This window comes from Pteropus vampyrus, unplaced genomic scaffold (genome assembly GCF_000151845.1).
Source record: "Pteropus vampyrus isolate Shadow unplaced genomic scaffold, Pvam_2.0 Scaffold79, whole genome shotgun sequence".
In the NCBI taxonomy this organism is placed as follows: Eukaryota; Metazoa; Chordata; class Mammalia; order Chiroptera; family Pteropodidae; genus Pteropus; species Pteropus vampyrus.
The window spans coordinates 1489064-1511385 of NW_011888860.1; the positions used below are offsets into that span (position 1 = coordinate 1489064).

The 22322-nt window shown below is 39.1% G+C and overlaps 1 protein-coding gene and 1 pseudogene across 21 annotated transcripts in view; one reads left to right on the plus strand and one right to left on the minus strand.

Annotated features, from left to right (window-relative positions):
* APBB2 (amyloid beta precursor protein binding family B member 2) overlaps window positions 1-22322 on the minus strand; it is a 338648-nt gene that overhangs the window by 185964 nt on the left and 130362 nt on the right. The window contains exon 1 of one of the 21 annotated variants that reach the window (XM_023532199.1): window positions 22132-22201. The exons of the other annotated variants lie outside the window; for them this stretch is intronic. The gene's annotated coding sequence lies outside the window, so the exon portion shown is untranslated. Of the gene's footprint in view, window positions 1-22131; window positions 22202-22322 lie in introns of those variants that run through there. 21 annotated transcript variants of the gene reach the window in all.
* On the plus strand, window positions 6502-6620 carry LOC111741538 (annotated as a pseudogene).

Below are 22322 nucleotides of genomic sequence, written 5' to 3' on the forward strand. Positions count from 1 at the left end.
GATGCCACACCTTCTTACTCCATACACAAGAATAAACTCAAAATGGATGAGAGGCTTAAATGTAAGACCTGAAACCATAAAACTCTTACAAGAAAACAGGTAGCAAACTCTCTGACATTGCTCTTAGTAATATCTTTTTGTGATATATCACCTTGGGCAAGGAAAATAAAAGACAAATAAACAAATGAGACTACAAAGAGTTTTGCTCAGCAAAGGAAACTATCAACAAAATGAAAAGATAACCTACTGAATGGGAGAAGATATTTGCCAATGATACATCTGATAAGGAGTTGATATCCAAAATTTATAAAGAACTCATACAACTCACCACCAAAAAACCCCAAACAATTCAATTGAAAAATGAGCAGAGGACGTGAATAGGCATTTCTGCGAGAGGACATACAGATGGCCAACAGATATAAGAAAAGATGCTTAACATCACTAATCATCAGAGAAATGCAAATTAAACCACAATGAGATATCACCTCATACCTGTCAGAATGGCTGTCATCAATAAAGCAAAAAACAAGCGTTGGCAAGGATGTGAAGAAAAGAGAACCCTTGTGTACTGTTGGTGGGATTGCAAATTGGTGCAGCCACTATGGAAAACAGTATGAAGTTTCCTCAAAATATTAAAAATAGAACTGCCTTAGGAGCCAGCAATTCCTGGGTATTTATGTAAAGAATTTCTGGGTATTAATCTGAAGAAATCTAAAACACTATTTCTAAAAGATATATGGACCTCTGCATTCATGGCCACCCTATTTACAATAGCCAAGATATGGAAGCAACCTAAGTGTCCATCAATAGATGACTGGATAAAGAAGAAGTGATACATATATATACATGGAATATGACTCGGCCATAAAAAAATAAAATCTTACCATTTGAAACGAGATAGATGGACCCAGAGGGTATCATGCTAAGTGAAATAAGTCAGAAAGAGAAAGACAAATATCATATGATCTCACTTATATGTGGAATCTGATATATAACTAATATAAAATAATACTGAATGTCAACTGTAATTGAAAAATAAGATGTCAAAGAGGGACAAAAGATATAAATAAAAATCGAAAAATTTCACTCTGTCTTTCCCAAATATAGTCAAAAAAAGTTTGACAAATTCTTCTTGGTTTATCTCACTCTCAGCTCTATCCATTCACCGTCTGGACCTTTAGTTCCATAACTCCTGACCCAGCCTCAGTCTAATCCCTCCCCACACCTCCTCCCTTATCTGTCCCAGCTCCACTGTGCCAAGTAAACACTGATAAATGCTCCATTCACGATCAGTACTTTATCGCAAAATCTTCAGAATAAAGTTCTTTCAGCCATTGACAATCTAATACCCAACTGATTCTAGAACCTCTCTTTACTCAAATCCTTCATTATCTTCAAACAGCTACTACTTTCTTGAAAATTCAAACCCAGTGCAATCCTGTCAGACCCAACACTCTCTTGCTATAACAAGTGTTTTATAACATTCCCCTTTACTATCCTGAAATGAAATTCATAGATAATATAACCTATCTATACACATTAATTACAGAAAAGGAGAAATAAAAGGAGAGATATATTTCAATAAGCAAAGTCTTGGGCCTGATGACACTGGTGGTCATAATGAACAGTCATCAATGCTTGCATCTATGGGTAAAACCACTGAGTGTGACAGCTACAAATGCAAAGTGATAGAAGCATGTGTTGTCAATCCAGAAATAATATGCATTGCTGTCAATAACATCAATTTCAAAATGCTGAATGACTCTAAGAAAATTCCAAAAAAATATTAAATATATTTATCAATTAGAAGGCATTTCTACTTCTGAAATATATACTTATATTATATTAAAGCCATAAAAAACACTTTATGTTTAAAACTTACAGACTCAGATAATTAGAAGCATGTTATTCACCTACAAGAATATTTGGTAAGGTATCTGCAAGTTTTGCAGAGTTAAGACAGTCTTTGTCACACAGAGTTGTCTTGAGTACTGCAAGACATTTATCATCCCTGGTTTCTGCCCTTCTACACACCCTAAAGGGTGCTCCAGACCTCTGACTCCCCAACTTTAAAAAGGGTAACCTCAGCCCAGTCTAATCTCTTCCTCTTAAGTCGTTCAATTCGTAGGTCCTATATGATCCTGAACCAATACTTAATGTCTGAAGAGTGTCGTATTCAACTGCAAATTGTTGTTCTCATTGGTCTGACATTTATGAGGATCAAATGAGATACATGTTGCTTGCTTGCTTTGCTTAGTGCCTGGCAGATACCAAACATTCAACTAGTGCTAACTGCTATTACTATTGTTATTTTTTTTCTTATACATCTGACCTGTTTTCTCAATGAGGTTGTAAGCTTTCTGAAGAAAAGCAGTGCCTTGGCAATCTTTGCACATTCACCATAAGTATTCGATACACTTTGCTGGTCCATATCTTCTGTCTTCTCTCCCTGCCCTGTCCTGTCTGATCTCTTGTGAAAATGTTTTACAGATAATAAGCTGAGTCTAAGAATGGAGCTAGTTTAAAACTGCACTTATAATGAAAATTTTTGCCATTGTTGAAATAATTATTATAACCTGCTATGCACAGGAAAGGCTGTCCAAAAAACTACTGTCTTACCCTTGCTGTGGAAAATATGCAGGGTTGTATTAGTGGATACTTTTAAAGTGGACATTGCATTCAAGGATTAAACCTGCCTCCAAATTCATACTGACTCAATCTTGCTTTAAAGTTTTAAGCATTTTCCCCTGAAGAGCTTAATCTCTACTTCCATATCTATAAAATGGAGCAGCTACATCAGATGACTAGGGTTCCTTCCGGTACCAACATGACCTAACATTTACTGAGCACTTACTATGTGCCAGGCACTGTGCTAAGTGGGTACTTTATAAGGATTATTTCATTTATCACTTCCAATAACCTTATGGAAGAGGTATTATTATTACATCAATTTTACTCGTAGAGAAGCTAAGGTACAGAGGGTTATGTAACCTGTCCAAGGTCACATGGGAGGCAAGTGACAGAGTTGATATCAGGACCCACATCTGTTAGCTCATGACCAGGCTCATGACCCTATACCGTGTTTCTCAGGACTCTTTCTCTTGAAGTTGACTCAAATCATCTGAATTAATTAAGTCTGCAAGACAGTTCTTGCCACAGTATTATTCTTTTGAATTTTTTAATCAACATCCTAATATACAAGTAAACAAAAAACAAAGGGGGCTCTCGACTGCTGGCAAGCAAAACCTGAGTACTCTTTTCCTTACAGCTCAAGACAGCAAAATAGAGCACAATTAAAAACAAATGTGAAATTTTATCTCACTCTGGAGGTGAGTTCTAAAGTCAGAAAATGAAGCAAAACTTGACAACAGTCTAACTTACTTTGAAAAATCCTTTAAATTGCCTACTTAGTACAATAGTTTCCGTTAAACAACTAAAATGTGTGTAATTTTGTGATACACACATAATGAAGAGTATTTAGCAAGTATATGTATATGCAAATTTTTATTCCAGTGTTTTATATTTAAACAGAGAAGAGAGTAGAGCATATAATATTGCACTCAATGGGAACAAACTTGATTTAAAAAAACTTTTGAGATATAATTACTAGTAACAATTTCTTGTCATCTGCCTACCTGGGTGCTGCATATCCGCTGTTGAGAACCACTGTTCTGGAAGAGCCTAAATTTACCACGTTATAATTTAAAGTAGAGAGAAAAGAAGCAATAAAGATGTAGGGAACTCATCCTATCTCTAATGTATATATCTTAAGCAAAAACACTTAAGGGGGTTAATTTGTGACTCTAGCTCTTTATCCTTTCTTGTTGTTAACTGCCACTGTACTTTTTTTGTTTGTTCTTTTAAATTTACTTTTCAATTACAGTTGACATATAATATTATATAGTTTCAGGTGTACAACATAGTGATTAGACATTTACATACCTTACGAAGTGATCACTTAACAAGTCTAGTACCCATCTGATACCATAGTTATCTAGCTCTTTATCTTACTTAATCCAATGTTCTCAAAGTCAGATTTCAAAATCAATTCCTAAAACACTATCAAACAAAGAAAAATATGCACAGAAGGGAAAGCTCTATTTCCTGAAATGAATCCCAGAAGAAACCACCAACTAGAATAGAAATATTTTCAAGATGAACTATAAATGTAGATTTTTCCATTTATGAGTTACCTTTACAACTCTTGACATTTGTAAATGAAGCAAAAGTTTTATGCTTCCTCCACAAATATACTTGATCCCTATTTTTCATATTTCAAAGATGTAACATCTCAGATTAGAAATAACAGCAATGTTTAATGTTTCTAAGAAAAGCCAGTTTAAAATACGCTGCTGGATAGCCGCGGAAGATGGTCTGCATTAATAGTCTTAATCAGCAACCTCTCTGAATCCTCGCCCTCTGCTCTGTGACTTGCAGCCTAGCTATGTGACTTGCTTTGAACAATAGGTTAGCAAATGAGAGACAATGAAGCTTGAAAAGCATGGCTGGTTTCCAGCCGCATGAAAAAGAAAAATGATCTGTGCCACTGCCACTAGAATGTGCTTTGGCTGGCCTGGCAGAAGGATGTTGGAGACTTGGGTAAGATACCTGAATCTTCTTGTTCAAGGCCATCTTGGACCAGCCTAAGCCAGCTGACCATCAAACATATGGGAGAGTGCCACAAAGACCAGCAGCTAGCTAACTGCAGGCACATGAGTGAATCCAGCCTGTTTAAACCACTAAATTTTGAACTCGTCCCTTACACAGCATTTTTGTGGCAATAGATAAATGATACACTAATTATACCCACAACAACCAAAATGAGATAGTAGAAGAGCCATTGGGATTAAACCTGAATTGATCCAGGGGAGGTATGATGCTATGTGAGGATCCCACCATAGCGAATCAAGGTGTGTGTGTTGTTTTGGTTTTTTTTAGGTTTTAATTTCCTACTCTTTAAGTGAGGTAAAACTGGTTAATAACATTACCTAAGTTTCAGGTATACATTATAATTTGATATCTGCATACAATATAGTGTGCTTACCACCAAAAGTCTAGTTTCCATCTGTCACCATATTACCCTTTATCCATTTTACCCTTCCCCCACCCCTTTCCGTCTGGTAACCACCAATCTGTGTCTGTGTCTATGGGTTTTTGGGAATCAAGTTCTTTCTTGGAGATTTATGCCCTCTGTAGATTACACAGGGTTATCTTGACCAAGATAGGCTGCATCTTTGGTCACTACTGTTGTTCACTCACAACACACAACCAGTTCACATTAGAACTATCTGTGACAGCACATTTAGGAATTTTTCATGAGGACATACCAGTGGCATTATTTCTAGTAGGAACACAATCAGAAACAAGTTAAATGTCCAATAACGAGAAACTGATTAAATAAAGCATCACATCTATATAATGGAATGCTAGTCATCATTTAAAAGTAAGGATGTTCCTATATTTACTTACATAGAAATGTCTCTACTGAACATGACTGAATGAAAAAACTAGCTATAAAAAAGTATGATAAGTATATTGGCATTCCATACACAGTGCTTTCAACTTTACTGTATGTTTGAAAATTATCATAAGAAAAAGTTGGAGTAAGGAAGGATATGTAGTGTCATTCTTTTATAAATTTTTAAAAATGCTCAATAGTATGAAATTTTACAAAAATACAGAACACTAAAAAAATTAAATTCCCCATAAACTTAATGATTAAAAAATAATAATAAGGAACAGAGTGACATCCTTACAAACAATGAAAACATACCAAAAAAGCAGGTTTTAAAAAAAATGAAAACTGTAATATACTATTATTTCTAAAGAAAAAGATTATTTAAAAAATAACATAAAACACAAAAGAACAGTGTACATCTGAACTAGAAGATATATACAGATAGTCCTTGGCTTATGATGGTTCAACTTAACAATTTTTTGATTTTATGATGATGTGAAAGTGATATGCATAATAAACTACATGAGAGAGTCAACACTTTATGATAAAACAGACTTTGTTAGGTGATTTTGCATAACTGTACGCTAATAAGTGTTCTGAGCACATTTAAAGTAGGTTAGGCTAAGCTATGATGTTGGGTAGGTTACATGCATTAAACACATTTTTGACTTACTGCATTTTCAACTTACTATGGGTTAGTCAAAACATTATAGGTCGAGGTGTATCTGTATATAATTTATATAATCTATTTAATGTCTCGCTCTCTATTTGGAAAAGCTCCATGAGGCCAGGGGCTATGTCTGTTTCATTCATCAGTATATTGCCAGCGCCAGGCACATGGAAGGTGTTCAATAGTTCGTAAAGGAATGAATAGAAAAGCTCACCAAAATGTTAACAGCAGTATTTTCTGGGTAGCAGGATTTAGAAAAATGTCTTCTAATGTTTTATATGTTGCTGATTTAAGTAATTTTATTACAATGAATATGAAGCATTTTCATACTCAGAGCAAGAGTTACTTTCAATGTGAAAAAAAATAAAGTTTAGTCTACAGCCATGTCACCCTGAACAAGCCTGATCCCATCTGATCTTGGAAGCTAAGCGGGGTCGGGCCTGGTTAGCACTTGGATAGGAGACCACCTAGGAAGACCAGGTGCTGTAGGCGTAAATAATAATAATAAGGGATCGTAAGCTGACAAAGTCCTTGCAATCTGTGAGGTCAAGCAAGGGTTGCTTCGTCTAAAAGAAAAAAAGAAAAAAATAAAAAATAAATAAAGTTTTACATGAAGTTATATATATGTATATACCATATAGCTTTTAAAATGAAGAAAAAATAGCACCCCAACCCCCTACAGTCACTGCATGTCTTCTACTCATAAGTGAAGGCTCTGGGATAAAAGATGATAAGGCTGAGTTTTACTAAGAAAGACTAGGTTTAGAGTTTGTGAAAAGGAAGACAGCAACCACCCCCTTCTGCTTTCCATGCTATTTTTGATAAATTTTACTCTGTAGCTCAGAAAACATGTTAATAGGACTTCTTGTGGTGAGAGGAAGGGATTAAAAAAGCAAAGAGCCCTGTTGTGATAGTTTGGCGCTATAGGGGAAAGGCTCACAGTGCCTGCAATTTATGGAACGAAGATAACATCTTTTCATAAAATCTACACTCCAAGACATCTCAAATACACAACCGAGAAAAGCCAATGGCAGTGACACAAAAAGCACCAAACACAACAATCCCAAACGAGAATGAGATGAAGCCTTAATCTGCCTAACTGGGCCCTCATGTATCTATTGGAGAAAACATAAGAGATGAACTGCCTCATAAAACAGATGGTCTTCTCCAGTTCTTTCTTTCTTTCCTTTCTTCTCTCTCTCTCTCTCTCTCTCTCTCTCTCTCTCTCTCTCTCTCTCTCTCTCTTTTCTTTCTTTTTCCTTTCCTTTCCTTTCCTTTTTCCTGTCCTTTCCTTCCCTTTCCCTTTCTTTCCTTCTTTCCTTCTTTCCTTCTTTCCTTCCTTCCTTCCTTCCTTCCTTCCTTCCTTCCTTCCTTCCTTTTCTTTTTCTCTCTCTTTCTTTCTTTCTTTCTTTATTATTTTAAAAAAAGATAATTAAAGGAAATGAAAAGACGATCTTGTTAAACTGTCCAAGGAAAATGATTTCATCTGAAGTTGAAAGCATGAGTTTCTGAAGAAAGAATTTCGAGTTTTCCTACAGAGCTGACGCAGGTCATTTGGCAATGCCTATATTAAAAAGGAAAGCCGCTCCAAAGGCAGTTGCCTCCTATACAGTAAGGAACACCGTGGCAGGTCTCACTAACAGAGGCAAGAAGGAAGGCTGAGCGGTAACTGGGCCCTGTTGAAAGAGCACCGGAACGGCAGTCATGACAAACGAGATTTGACTTCTTGATTTGTGATTCAGAGAAATCTAGTTCACTTTATCATCTGTTAATTTTTCTCAGAGAAATGCAATATTTATTTCCCTAGCCCAGCAGTCCCCAAATTTTTTGGCACCAGGGACCAGTGCTCCTATGATAATTTAATGCTTGATGATCTGAGGTGGAGCTGAAGCAGTGATGCTACACTGGAGAGCGGCTGCAAATAAGAATGAAGTTTCTCTTGCTCACCCATCCCGCTCACCTCCTGCTGTGCGGCCTGGTTCCTGTTAATGTCTGTGGCCTGGGGCTTGGACCCCCGGCCCTATCCTATCTTGCTAGCAGAACAAATGAGATAATGGGGGAAATCTCTGTAAAACAAAGACTATAAATGCAACATTGTTAGTTTATAATGGGATTTTGTTTCATTGCTAGATATAAAAGTCCCATTGTGCAGTATTGTTGAAAATTAAAAATCAGGGGAAGGGAAATAAAGATCTAGGAGCTTTGAACCCAGCGAAGGAATACTATGTCCATTTCTGTTCTCCTCTAAGCTCTAAGACACTTTTCTGAGGAAAAAGAGAGGCAGATGAAAGTATACCTCAAACACAACTCAGGATTCCATGCCAGATTCTTGACTGAGACACTGATGGAGCCAGGAGTCTTTTATGGCGTTCGCTGAGATTCAGCTAGAGAGAGCATTGCCCCAAAATGTTTCCACGTATGGCCTTCCCACTGAGCTTGAATTTCTAACCAAAGCCCAGGGGATACTATTAAGTCCTGGATAATATTAAGTAACTAACAATTGTTGAGGGCTTCCTCTGGGCTAATCATAAACAGTGTGCACAATCTCTCTCAGCTCCCACAAGTCCTAGGAGGTAGCTATCATTATTCTCCTTGTTTTACATAGAAGACACAGAGCTATAGTGACATTAAGAAACTTGCAAAACATCAGGCAGCTAATAAGCAGCAGGGCCCAGACCCCAAATCCAGTCAACGGATTCCACGATCCTTAGTTTAATATTCTATGCTACTGCTTCCTCCAGGAAGTAGAAAGAAGGATGGAATTGGTGAAACAGAAACTCCAAAGGCCCCATTTGCAGAGTTTATCAATCCCTCATCTACTGGAACTAGAAGGAGAGTGTCATAAACAAGCAGTTAAGAAATGGCTTCTCGTCAGCCACATCACAGAACAACACAGAACTTTCCTTCTGATTTGCCTCCTAATTATATCTGGATCTCTCCTACTTTCCTGCATGCTTGAAATCTTTTCTCCTCTCTCTTTTGGACTTTTCCTGATGCTTCTAATATCACTTTCCCAGTCCCTCTCCATGAAAACCAAATCTACTCTATGTCTCAACAATTACAGCTAAATCCCATTTTAACACACTAAGTATATGAATGATTCCTGATTATACCATGTAGTGGCTTGGGAGACACTTGGCACTTTTCTTAATGATAATAATTTCTAATACTTATATCACATTGACTATTTACCAGGCACTCTATCAAAACTATACACATATTAACCATTTCAATCCTTATAACCAGCCTGTGAGGAGGGAACTATCATTAGCCCCATTTTATAGATAACAGGCAATGAGATACGAAATAATTGTCCAAGGTCACACATCTAGCAGGTAGTGAAACTATTTTGTTTTCAACCTCTCTGAACTTCAGTTCTCTCATCTCAAAAATAAATATTTACTTTACATGGTTACTGAGCAGAAATGGGATATACATAAAGCAGTTTAAACTTATATCCCTCCATCTCTCGTTAATATTTCTGGGATCATTCTAAGATATATCCAGAAAATTTTAATTAGATGAGAACAAGGAGATAAGAGACATGCTCAGTATTGTTTCAGACATGCTGTCTTACTTGTGCGTCACAACACCCCTCTGCAGTAAGTGCTACCTTCCCCATTTTATAGATGAGAGAGATTAGAGAACTTGTGCATGGACATTCTGCTAGGGACTGAATCAGAATTCGAACCCACAGATGCATACTGTCTTTCCAATGTTTTTTAGGGAGCTTGAGGACAGAGAGCCAAGTCTTCTAGTTCCCTTTATCTTCTCTATATAGCCATACCCAGAACGGTGCAGAGCTGTGTAAATTCTGCATGTGGCCAATGCTTACATGACTTGCAGGTGTTACTTTTCCCTGAGAAAGCAAGATGGAAAATCAGAATCAAAGATAAAGATAGGTACAGTCACATTTACTGATCCTGCACAATGAACAACTCCTCTGATGAAAAAAAAAAGAAGGGAGAGAGGAAGAAGGAATGATGGAAGGAAAGAGGGAAGAACAGAAGCAGGGAAGGAGGGAGAAAGAAAGGGAGGAGAGAAAGAAAAGGAGAGGAGAAAAAGTGTCCCAGACTGCAGAAATGGTAATGAAACATAAACCCCAAATTGTAATCTCAACGTTTCTCATCCGCCTCAGGAGTTTCTTTTTCCACAGGGTATTAGCTACCATCTTGGAATAACCTGCTGTCCCTTCTGGGCCCTTCATCTGTGGCCTGCAGCTAGAAGTCTCAGAGAGGACACTGCCCACCAGGATGACTCTTCTCAGAAAAGCAGCAGGAGGGAAGAAATCTGCACTCAGCCCCAACCTGCAGGCTGAGGCAGCCACCAGGAACAGGGCGTTCCTCTCAACACAGGATGCCCATTCACAAAGAAACATCAACTGTCTCGTCCCTCTCTAGCCACGACTGGCTCTCCTTGTCAAAACGTAAGGACAGGAAAGCGGAAGGCTAGAATCGCTGCCAGGAAAGCTGAAACAAAGGTGGCCACCCAAATGCAGAACCACATCTATCACCTCTCTGGTTTTCACACCCAGTATTCTTAAACTGAGAAGAGGACAAGTGCCTTAAAGGTCACAAACTGTCTTAAAAAACTGTTTGGAACTATCGTGGACCCAAAGCCACACTACCATGAGCTTGGGAGGGCCCATAATCTGCTTTATAGGACCCACGTGGGTCTTTTCTCTAGTTTTCCCAGGTTAAGAAACACAGCGATCACAGTGAGAAAAGAGAGCTCTGTAAAAATAAATTATCACCCTCCCACACGATCTCCTTTTCAATTTCCCTAATCTGGTCAGGCGGACATCTACCTGATGTCCCAGCCATCTCTGACTCTGTCCCTCCCCAGCCCTCAAGTCCAGCTGGGGGGACCTGACACCAGTGATCCATGCTCAGAAGGTACTGGCATCTGTATTCTCTTCCTTTCATTTCCAAAGACATCACCTAGGCCAAGATTTTATTAACTCTTCTAGAGGTCTACAATCCACCTCCTGATGCCTTGTCTGCCCTCACCCAGTTGGGCACACTCCTATAGACTCATCTTCCTAAGATAACCTGCCACCTTCACCACCGCCATACCCATGCTGCAGACCACTAAAGGCGAGACTCCTGGACCAGACCACCTGGGTTGGAATTCTGTCTCCATCACCTTCTATTGGTGTCTCTTTGGGTAAATCGCCTAACCTCTCTGTGCCTCATTTTCCTCGACTGTACAATAGAGATAATGAGAGTGCCTATGTCAAAGGTTTGTTATGGGTGAGGGCATGTGAAGCACTCAGAATGATGGTGGTACAGAGTCAGTGCTCTGTAAGTGTTTGCTATCCTCATCACCATTGCCATTATTATTTTAAGAGCTCGTGACTGACTACCAAATAAAATCTTACGCCTTTGCTAGGCTCTCAAGACTCTCCACATACTGGCCCAAATTGGCCTGAACTAGCCCCAACTTGCCCCTAATCTCTACGAACATAAGCCCTTCCTCTATCTCCTGATCCTAAAGGGGCATGAACCCACTGAAAATGTGAGCCTTGCATGCTTCTACCATTTGCTCTGCCTGGGATGTCCTGCCTCTTATGGGTGTCTGTCAACTGGCTCTCAAAAACACTGATCTCACCAAAGGCACTGCCATCAAGAATTCTGACAGACAGCACTGAAGACGTAAATGCATCTAGCAAGTTTTATGGTCCTGTCCCTACCTGCCCAAGAGAGACTTTCTGGTCCACCTCAAAGAAATAACCTTTCTCTTCTCTGGGCTTCAGTTCCTGTCTGTAAAACAGGGCATTGGAACAGATGGTGTATATGGCATATTTCTGAAGGTCCTTGATGCTACACAAAATGTTTCCTCATTCTTTTGGAACAATCTTTCATTAAAGAAGAAGAGAGTGCATAAGGTAACCATATATTTTTTTATTTGTTAAATAAATGACAAATTGTTTGAGGTCTCAAGTTCCGAGGTTATGGAAAAAAGTAGAATTTTCCTAGAGGATGTCTAAAATCCATTTCTCTTCACAATCTGTTGTCCCTATGACTTATAGTTCCTGTTTTCCTAACAGCTTAGAAGATAATTTTCATTTCATACCTTATGTTATCTCCATGATACATACCACAGAGCCATTTCTATCTTCCATGTGGAAAATAATGTCTAAGACAGTAAAGAAGAAAATCCAAATTAATTCCCTCTACCCCTCTTTTCAGCAATCAAGAATTCCAGGATAAATAGTTTTCCATAAAAGTATAAAATCATCCCCCAAAATTTCTTGAAATCACCAGGGTGAAACTTAGCCATAAAAAGTTTGAAATGTAGCAGAAAATTTAATAATACCATTACCCTGAAATCCAATAAAGCCTGTTGGAGCTTCACATTTTTAAGAAATCAAACTATTTACACTATGACCCCTAGTACTGCTATAGATTCCTATTAAGCCATAAATATACACAGTGTAGTTCACCAGAACACCAACAATCATAAAAAAGGCCATAAGGAAGATACTGGCCATGAAGGATGGCTCTATGGTACAGCAGATTCACATGGACAAGTTCATTTATTTTGAAAATTACATTTCTAAGTCCACAACTCATCGCTTTCAACTGTGAACAACTTTTAATATGTTAGAACTTCCTTTTCAGATAGTTTTCACACAGGCTAAAGATCATACTGAACATCAAGAAACATTTATGATATGAGGCTATCACAGCATACAGAAGAAAGCTTATAATATCTGTATCTTCATATTTGCTTCACTTAGCACTGTGTTCAGCTTTAAGTCAGGAAAACTAACAGTGGATTCAACAAATAGGAAGCAGTTGGAAGGTCCAGGGTGCTGGTGTTGGTTCAATAGGAACAATGTCAGAGCAGGTTTCTCCATGATGCTCTTGGCTTTTCCTTCATGCTTGTCACCTCATGGTGACAAGAGGGCTGCTGTGAATTCAGACATCTTATTAGTATTCAAGGCAGAAAGCAGGGGGGGCAATGGCAGGGTCATTTGTCAGGTTTCATCAGGACAATAAATGCTTTCCGAGAAATCCCACCCTCATTTCAGTGGACTTATTCTTGGGTCTCACTGGCCAGAACTAGGTCACAAGGACACACTAGCTACAAGGAATGTGAGGAAGTCAGGAGTCAGGACCGGAAATGCTGGCTTAGATCATCACAATCTACTCTCTGAGGCTGATCACCATGCCACCTTGAATATAATCCAGGTCTGTTACCAAAAATGGAGTAGGCTATGGGGACTGAGTAGGCAACTCACTGTGCTTCCATTCTGAGTCTCCATCCTGGGAATAAGAAAGTTATCCAATAAATAGAGACGATAATTACAGTATTTTCAAAGTGTTTTCTTTTCCTCATATCAAAAGTAGTATGTTAGAAATTCCAATGCCTATATAAACAAACGAAAGTTATTTAATCTTTAGGTTCATATGCTCTGATTGAGATATATATATGTATATATAAACAGTTATAAATGGGCAAATAGCTAAAAGGTAGGTGTGAAGTCTTGGTGCTGTGAATTCTGATCACAATCTGAATACTAAGAAGCCTTACCTAAAGTGAGGTTTACCTTTCCCTTGGCAGAAAGGCCATGAGAGCTGCGATGCAATTTCTAAGGTGCCAGATGGGGAAGAAGCATCCTAAACGTAATCTCCTCACCCTGCTTCCCCTCTGCTGTCATCCACCTCCCTGTCCCTGCCTGATCAAACAGGTGCATGGATCTCCCATGGAATCTTGTCACCCACCTACTTAATGTTCGGTGGCTTCCCACTGCTCTTAGGAAACAGCCTAAACTTCTTATCACAGTCCTCAAGTCTGATATAATCCAGCCTTCTTCTCATTCTCATCTCCCACCAAGCCCTACCACGTCCACTAGGCTGGGGCCACCTTGGCCTCCTTCCTATTCCTTGATTGGCCTCTATTCCTATGAACTAGAATGATCTTCCCTTGGTTCTTCACATGGCTGGGCTTTTCTCATGCTTTGGATAGCAGATCATACATTAATTCTTCAAGGAGATCTTCCCTATGTCACCCTAAGTCATGTGGGCCCTGCCCAGTAACTGTCCATAATGCTACTGTTTCCTCCACAGCATGTACCACAATCCAACATTATCTCCTCTCTTGGGTAGCTTTCCTATTGTCCATCTCCATAAGTAGAATAAATAGAAGTTTCACAAGAGTAGAGACCTTTCCTATCTTATTTACTGCTCTACCCTTAGTGCCCAGTACACAGTAAGGCCTCTAGATTGTTAGTTTTACATTCCTCCTTCCAGGACAGGCTTGCTGAAGTTGACCTCTAACTCCCCTCTATATCACTAACCCCTCAGTGTGGCCACCAAATGGACACTGCATCCCCAGGACCTACTGCCTTAGAATGCTCTCTCTCCGCAACAATTTCTGTTGCTTGGAATCCCTTCCTATTCCTCTCACATCTACCAAAGCAGGCAGCACAGTGCTTAAGAGTACAGACCTTGGGGCCAGACAGCCTGGTTTCACCTCCCAACTACACCACTCCCAACTACACCCCCCAACTACACCTCCCAACTACACCACTCCGAACTACACCTCCCAACTATACCACTAACTGTGTAGCCTTAAATAAGTTACTTATCTCCTGCTTCAGTGTCATCATCTGTAATTGAGTGATCGTAGTAGCACCAATGTCACAGAGATTTGTTGGGAGGATTAAAAGAATACATATAAAAGTATGTAAAACAATGTCTGGTTATATAAGTGTTAGTCATTAATAAAAATATATAAATAGTTTATTATAATAAATATAATAAATATGCTCTTTGTTCTCACTAGGATATGTACTCCCCTGGACCCTTATTTTGTGACTTTAATTAGGTCCCTCATTTCATGTGCCCCTCAAACACCAGCCACAGCCCCTGAAATCCCATAGCTGATCTTCCAATGACATCATCTGAATCACACCTATTCACAGATCTTTGTGTCCTATTGGAGGAAGATGCTCTCTAAATTTGATGTTTCTCCTTGAACTTCACTGAGTACACATATGTTTACTGGTCTTCCTCTCCTCTACACTGCTATATCATATAACTTGATTCTAAATGATATTGTTACTACCTTTGGTCAAATCTACAGGTGAAAACATGAGGACAATTGTGTAACTCTCTTTAATCTTCCAGAGAAGCCAGAACAGCATTATGAATACAGGATATAGTATCAATCAATCTACTGATTGGCTCCAATCACCCCTTCAGCTTTATATTCACCCTGCCCCTCATCCAGAAAAAGGAGAAACTCTTTTAAGCCTTACTTTACTGGACCCTTCCCTGTGAGGAATGGTGATTTCAAAAACAAAAAGTTTCTATCTCTTGATGTTCAAAACAGGAATTTGTCTTTACCCCTAACCAAGCCCCAGTCACAAGAACAAGATGGTGGCAGGTACGTATGATTTAGCCAAGTCATGTTGGATTTATTGGTATCAAGTTCCAAATAAACAATATGTAACTTAAGCTCTTGGAGGGAATTTCTTGTATCCTAGGAGAGGGGGATCAACTTTTCCCATAATTAGACACCCCTAAGAAAGAATTCAAAGGAGAAAACAAATGTCATCCCATGGTTTAAGTATCTTCCATAAAACTGAAAGAGAAAGAATCACTAAAAAGTTGAGATATACCTTTAATAAAGAATTCTCTATAGAATATTCAAAAGTGCATGCTTACTATTTTTATTTATATATTCTATCTATCCATCCAAACACATACACACAAATTCTCTCTCTCCCTCTCTCTCTTTTCTTCTCTTCCCTCCCCTCCCCTCCCCTCTCTTCTTCTCTCTCTCTCTCTCTTTCTCTCATAAAAGAAAGGTTTAGAAGGTTCAGAGGCTAACAAACTGACCTATCTTGTGACTCTGAAATATGCCAAGCCATACCTTTCAGAATTTAATGCATTTCATCATGCAAGGATTTTTGTGGCCTTCGTTCAGGTCATCAGAATTCATTTCCCCCAAGAACAATTTCAGGTTTGCATAAATGAGCAGAGTCTAGTAAATCTGAGGGCGCCGGGGGGTGGGTGAGTGGGGGAGAGAACTACTCTATTTGCCTTGGTTTCAAAATTGCAGCATAAAGCACACATTTCTCTCCTTCCTAGAGGCTGCTCTCAGAAGATAGGTCTTAGGCTCCCAAAGTTTGGTTGTAGCATTTCCTTCCAGCTACTCCTATAGCAGGAGCTCCCTTGGCCACCTGCAACGACAACATATTCTTCTCATCTCTCTCTGAGTGAAAGCCTGTCTTCATAGGCAGAAGGGACCATTTCTAATCTACTCCCACCGTCCAAATCCTCTCCATATGGAGTGGGGTGAAAAAGCTGCAGAGAACTCCCTACAGTTGTTATTCCACAAATGCCAGGCATGAGGTCTGTAGATACCACATTCTACAAACGGGTTTCCTTGGAACAAGAAAGCTAGTCTATGGAAAGAGGAAAAAGAAATCGTACTTGGTTCCCTTGGAGGACTATCCTGCCATGCATGTTTCCTAGGCTCATTCTGCAACATAGGCAGATACCAACCAGGCTTCATTCCAGGGTTTTGATTCCTACTACTGAAGACAATGTAAGGCTTCTTAGTTCTGCTCTTTTTGTTACTGCAGGGGAAAGTGGTAGATCTAGAGTATCCATGCGAAGAAAAGACGTTTTTATTACAACAAAATAAAATTTCAAATCTCCAACTCAGAAGAAGCAGATTACAGAGGGGAGTTTTAAAAAAAGGAGCAAAAATTTACAAAGAAAGGATTTTAATTTGGAATGTAGAACTTTAATTTCTCTCTTCAGAGAAAGATAAATGTAGAAAAGTAACCTTTCTTCACTACTATTAATATCAAGATACAGGCCTTTTATTTATTAGACATGAAAATAACCTCTATATTTATGAGTATCTATAATATTGGCAGTACAATGGCCTCAGATAAACAATTTCACAAGCTGCCCACTTTTAAACTCAGAGTTCTAGGCCCAAGGGCTCTGTCTCCTATTTTAATTAAACTTCTCAAGCTACTGCCATGTGAAACCCCTGTCAAATTGTCTCTTTAAAGAATCAGACTTTTAGCTTAAAAACCAATACAAACTACATACAATTCACATCATCAACACAAGTCAAACTATTTTTACATTTGCATCACATGTATTTAATGTGGTTGATTTCTGATCACTGAACGGATACACAAATTAAGCCTCAATATTAAGAAAAAGCAAGGAAATGCAAACTACAACAATTATAGCAAATTTCACCTATCATATTGGAAAGTGTTTTTTTCTCTCTCTCTCAATTTCCAGAGCAGGAAGAAGTGGGCAGCCCTCACACAAGGATGATAGAATGAAAATAGATAAAACTTCTCCAGAGGGCAGTCTGGACATGTGCGGCGGTCTTTAAAATGTGCAAATAACCCTTTAACTTAGCAATTTCACTTCTAGACATTTTTTAAGAAGAAAAAAGAGTTACGAGCAATGGTTAATCTAGAAAAACAGCAAAAGACCAAAAATAACTGTTCGACAGTGGGTGATTGTTAATTACGATATATCATTGAAATATAATAAACTATAAGATCATTAAAAATAACATGATAATATTTAATATCACAAATTTCCATGATGAATTAAGTGACATGTAGCATGTCATAAAATAAGATGTACAGTATAATCACAATAATGCTTAACACAAAGGTACAAATGCGAGCACACATACATGGAGACTATAAAGACATGCGCAATGTTAGGATTTTTTTTCTCCTTGTGCTTTTTGGTATTTACACATTTTCTAAAATAAATGGATATCTCTCTCCATCCCCCGGACAGAATAAAAATTTAATCAGTGTTATTTTAAAAATCTTGTTGCCTTTAACATTTTCCAACTCCTATATCCACTCTTCATTCATGGAATCTTATTACTAAAACTGTGAGATTCCCCAGGGGCCCCTCTGCTGCAATCACCCGCATCTGCAGGACTTCCTCCCACACCAGGAAAACCAATTAAAACCAGAGCAGAAAGCCCCTCTCTTGGGATATCACATCACATCCTGCCTGTTCTGGGCAGCAAAACCTACTGGCTGTTAATGATCTTGAGCACTGCTCTCAGGCTCCTGGTCTTAACTCAAACCCCAAACACCTCCTCAAACCCTGACCGAGTTCTGAATGCCGCCACCACACACTCCGACTCTGCCCAAGCATATCCTCCAGTCCTGCATGATCCCTAGGTCAGTGCTCTTCAAACTGAGAGTTGAGATCTATTAATAGATGATGAAAATCCATTTAATGGGTCCTGACCAGCATTTTTTAACCAAGATAAAAGTGCCTTCTCATATTAAGGTGACTCAGCCTCTGCATTCACCTGCTCTCACTGCCTCCCTCTGGAACATCCATAAATAAGTCACCACAGGCTGCAGCTACTTCCGAGTTGCTATGAAAGTAAATGTACTGGTCTAGAAAGATATTTATGACACTTGCTTGAGTAAACACAATGAGCAATGTTATCCCATTTCTGTGAATAAAGAGAGAATAAATAATATATTACAAGAAGATATTTGAAGTCTAGAGAAGTATTCAATGAAATGTCAAAAGTGGTTACCTCTTAGTGTGTAGGGTTTTGAGATCTTATTTTCTGTTTGATTTCAAAATTTTTCTATATTAAATATGTATTACTTGTATGAAGTTTAAAATGTTGTTACTATTACTGTATTATTATTACTCTTTCTCTATGAAGTGCTCTCGTAGGGCCTTCACATTACCTGTGGTTACTGGGCTTAAGAAGTGGATAAAAGAGAAGATAGGAAACAGGTATCAGCATCCTTTCATGATGAAGCCTTTACGCCTTTAAGACCCATGTTACCAAAGCCATAGTGGGGAGAACAAGTGAGTAGATATCATGTAAGCACGTGATTGCCCCAGTGATCAGTCACTAGGAAACCTGGTGGGAGGAAAGAACACAGACACGAGGACAGATAGACCTAGGCTCAAACTGCAACTGTGCTCTGACAAGTTTTCTTGTTGTTTCAAGCCTCAGTTTTCTCATCTGTGAAATGGGGCTAATAAGATGAACCTTTCAAAGTATCCAGTTTGAAGTGAAAAACTTATAGTAAATTCAGGACACAGTGACATGGAGTAGGAACACAAATAAAAACAATGCCTTCATCAGTGAGTGCAAGGAAGTCAATGAGGGAGGACAAAAGAAATAATCACACGTGCCTGTTACTGTTCAAACTTTTTAAAGGGCAATTTCTTAAGTACAGAAAGGGAGGAAACGCCCACCCTCTGAGTGAGAGGGAAGGAAAGGCAGACGGAGAGCCTAGGGCGGGTGAGCAGCATGTGGCACAGCACATGGGGTGCCCTAGAGGCCTACGCAGGCTCTGCCAAGTGCTCTGAAAGATGCTTTACAGGAGCTTCCTGGGGATAGTTATCATCTACTACCCCCCGGAGCCCAAGGTGATGCCACAAATATTTGAAAATCAACCACTGATACAGCACCGTCCTCATACACAGATGAGAAGAGGGAAATGAAAAGAGTTTAGTGTCAAAGCTCAGACGAAGTATACACACATGTCAAAATATAAAGCGTGATTTGGGAGACAAGCTTCAGGAGGGAGATTTAAGAGTTCCAGGGGAATGTGTTACAAGTTGGGAAACTAGGAAGCTTCCTGAGAAAGAGGGAAACTCTGCTGCACCCTGAAGCCAGAGTGGGGTTTTAGCAGGTTGTCAAAAGATGGATCTACATTCCAAAGAGAGACCGGCATGAGCAATGGCACAGTGACCCAAGACAAATGGTGGTGTGTTTTGGTAGAGCACCAATTAGGCTCACATAAGGTATCTACTGAGGAGTAATACTATTAACTACTAACAGCAATTATTAACCATAAGTAAAGGGTAGTAAAGTGAGGAATAGTGAAAGAAAATGTGGAGGACTTGCATGTCAGGGCGAACTTCTGGACTAGATGGATGCATTAACATTCTCAACAGGGAAGTGACATGATCAGAGCTATAATTCAGTGAGATTAATCTGGATTTTATGAATGAGTCAAATTTGCAGGGAGAGGGACTTCAGGCCAGAGGTCAGGAGACTTTCGCAAAAGTCCAGATCTTGACAGCCCAGGTTAAAGCATGGCTGCAATCAGGCAAAGGAACCGATAGGTGCGAGCAAAAATAAATAAGGATGCAATCATATTAGCAGTTCCCAGGATAATTTAACTATAGTCTTAACACAAGCACAAATATCTGTATGAAACATCGGGGGAACCAGCTCTAGCTCTTGATTTCTTATTTTGGTGCTTAATGGATGCCATTCCACATTCTGCCAAAGAACAGCTTCCTGACCTGAAAGAAGATAGTCTTGAAGGGCAGATCAATGATCCCAAAACAGAAGGAAGGAAAAATCTAAATTCCAAGTTGCCATGTGAGCCTCAAAAACAATTCAGAGCACAGCAGTATGTACTACCAACTCCTGATTAATGGTTCTGACCACACTTAATGACAAAATTATAAACTCCAGAGAATTTCTTCCCCTGGAAGTAGTTTCCCTTCTCCAGGAAACAGTGCATCCCTGATCAGACCAAGGCCTGGCCCAGAGGCCCCAAGTCTCTTAGATTTCTCGTCTTAGGTGACAGGACACAGAACAGCTAAGGTTAATGCTTCCTACTACTAAGAGTGGCCGCTAAAGAAGGTCAGCTAGAGGTTTTAACAAGCAAATCTTATTTAATAATCCAGAGAAGGGAAGTACAAAGGGGAGGGGGGAACGGAGAACAAACCACATAAAATAAATGACAGTTTTAATGCAATAAACTAAGGAATCAACAATACTGGGAAAAAGAGAGAGAGAGAGAGAGAGATGGAAAGAACAAAAGGGTAAGAACTATATAACTATATTCTAATTCCAGGAAAGGACATTTTAAGTAATACATTACATAGACACGCTACAGGCCAAGGGAACATCATGTATTCCTCATGGAAATGACAGTCACTCACCCTCCTTCCCACCAGAAAAAAGCACAAGTGACATGCTCAGTAGAGGCCTGAGGTAGCAGTCGTTGCCATCTCCATTCTGGGGATGGCTACCAAGTTCCTGGCACCCAGGAAGGGTAAGATAAGAAGACAGTTTTCTCCTAGAGAGTTCTTGGTAAGAAATAAGTCATGTGAAAAAGAAGAGCTACCTTTCAACTACTTGACAGCATAAGATTTTGCAGCTCAGAGCCTTCTGGAACACTCCGGAGAGGAAAGGCATGATGAATCATTCACTGAGATGGTAAAAAATGAGCAGGTCGACATTTGTGAATTTTCCCAGTAAATTTACATGTTCCACTCCAAGAGCACAAACTAGAACTTTAACCATTTGAAAGAATTTCCTCAAAATACATTAGGTTGAACCACATGAAATACACAGTTTGGTAGGTCAAAACTGATCAAATAATAACAATATCATATGGTTCAACTATAGTACATGTCTTCCAACTTTCTTCTATAGCAGGAGAGGCAAAAAAGTTTTTTTAACAGGCCAGATATTTTAAGCTCTGAGGGGCAAGAAAAAATAGAGATTATGTAGGTATTTCTATAACCATTTAAAATATAACCATATAAAACTATGAAAGCCATTGTTAGCTCCTACAAAAACAGGCCTGGGCTAGCTTTGGTCCATGGGTCATAGTTTGCCAACCTCTGTTCTACAGCATACAGGTAAACTTTTTCTGATGTTCACTATGAAAACTGCTAATTTTGGAGTAACATAATAATGTCCTTGGACGATACTAAAGTATCTATGTGAAAGCTGTCTATCCCAGCCCTGCTGGCTTTAACCCTAGTGGTTGGGCTGAACCCACACTCTGTTGTCAGCTCTCCCTTCCACTGCTGCCCCCAATGATCAGGCCTATGGTAGAAGCAATTGTCTGAGCTTTAAGGGTAGTTCTAACTTTCCTGAAGAAAAAACTGAACTGTACAAGGAAAAGGGGACTTATAGGGAATACAAACAAGCATAACTATGGACAGGATATGAAAGCAAAGGCACTCTGAAAAATTACCCCAAACTCCTGATTTGAAGCCAAAATTCCATAGGTCCAAAGGGAAGCAACAAAAGTAAATAAATATCTAAACAGCTGGCCCAAGCCTGAAAGACCGAAGGGAGAAAAAATAAGTTTGAGACAAACTCTCCTTCATAGAAATAAGTGAAATCATTAAATGAGCAATAATCATTTTTTCTATGTTAATTGGG